This window comes from Capra hircus, chromosome 8 (assembly GCF_001704415.2).
Source record: "Capra hircus breed San Clemente chromosome 8, ASM170441v1, whole genome shotgun sequence".
Taxonomy (NCBI): Eukaryota; Metazoa; Chordata; class Mammalia; order Artiodactyla; family Bovidae; genus Capra; species Capra hircus.
This window is the reverse complement of record NC_030815.1, coordinates 23,103,175-23,104,214: the sequence shown is the minus strand read 5'-3', so window position 1 is coordinate 23,104,214 and position 1,040 is coordinate 23,103,175. Positions and strand designations below refer to the sequence as shown.

The window sequence follows — 1,040 nt, the reverse complement described above, 5'->3', positions numbered from 1 at the left end:
AGAAGGACCGACTCTAGGAGGTGACCCTGCCAGCACTTAGGGACTGAAGTCTTTATGGAAAACAATCTCCATCTGACTCCAATGTATGAAGCTTTCCAGATTGCCGTGGCTGGCAGGCAGCTCACAGCCCAGGGAGCACGTGGGGCTGGAGCAGAACATCACCAGGGCCCACAGCACAGAGATTGGAGGGACATTGGGATGCTGGGGGCTTGCAGGACCGCCTGCAGGGGAGGTCTAGGCAAGTTCTGAGGGCTTGGGGTGATGGGTGGCTCTTAAAGAGTGAGTCGAGAAACTTTCATTTTCTGGGTTTTTCCACATTTTTCCCTTTCCTTTCTTTTTCTGCTCTTTGTAATGAAATCAATAAAAGTGCTAATTTTTGCCATGAGTGCCTAGGTGGGGGACATCAAATCATGCATGCCACTGTGGTTGATAGCTACACAGACATATATTATGCTTTTCTCACCTCCTTAGTTTTTTCTGGGAGAAGAGTCTGATCAAAGTCAGAGAAGGGACAAATATTCATACAATTGTGGCTTTTCCAGGTCACCAAGAAATGTTCAGTATGAAAAGATGGTGGATGGCGGCCAGCTCCAGGAGGCCCAGGCCATCTCTGTGCTCCACGAGATGCTCCAGCAGAGCTTCAACCTCTTCCACACAAAGCGCTCCTCTGCTGCTTGGGACACCACCCTCCTGGAGCAGCTCCGCACTGGACTCCATCAGCAGCTGGACCACCTGGACGCCTGCCTGGGGCAGGTGATGGGAGAGGAAGACTCTGCCCTGGGAAGGACAACTTCACACTGGACCTGAAGAGGTACTTCCAGGGCATCCATGTCTACCTGCAAGAGAAGGAATACAGTGACTGCGCCTGGGAAACTGTCAGAGTGGAAATCATGAGTTGCTTTCTGTGTCAACAAGTTCCTAAGAAAACTCAGGAAGTTAGAAGGAACCTGATCCTCAGTGACTCATGTCCTAGCTCAGACACTTCAAGGTTCAGTCATTTCCAAAACTCTGATTTCTGCCTCAGCGATGAAAGAGTTTGA

The 1,040-nt window shown here is 50.2% G+C and overlaps 1 pseudogene; it reads left to right on the top strand.

The window, feature by feature from the left end:
- LOC108636594 lies at positions 571-1,040 on the top strand (annotated as a pseudogene).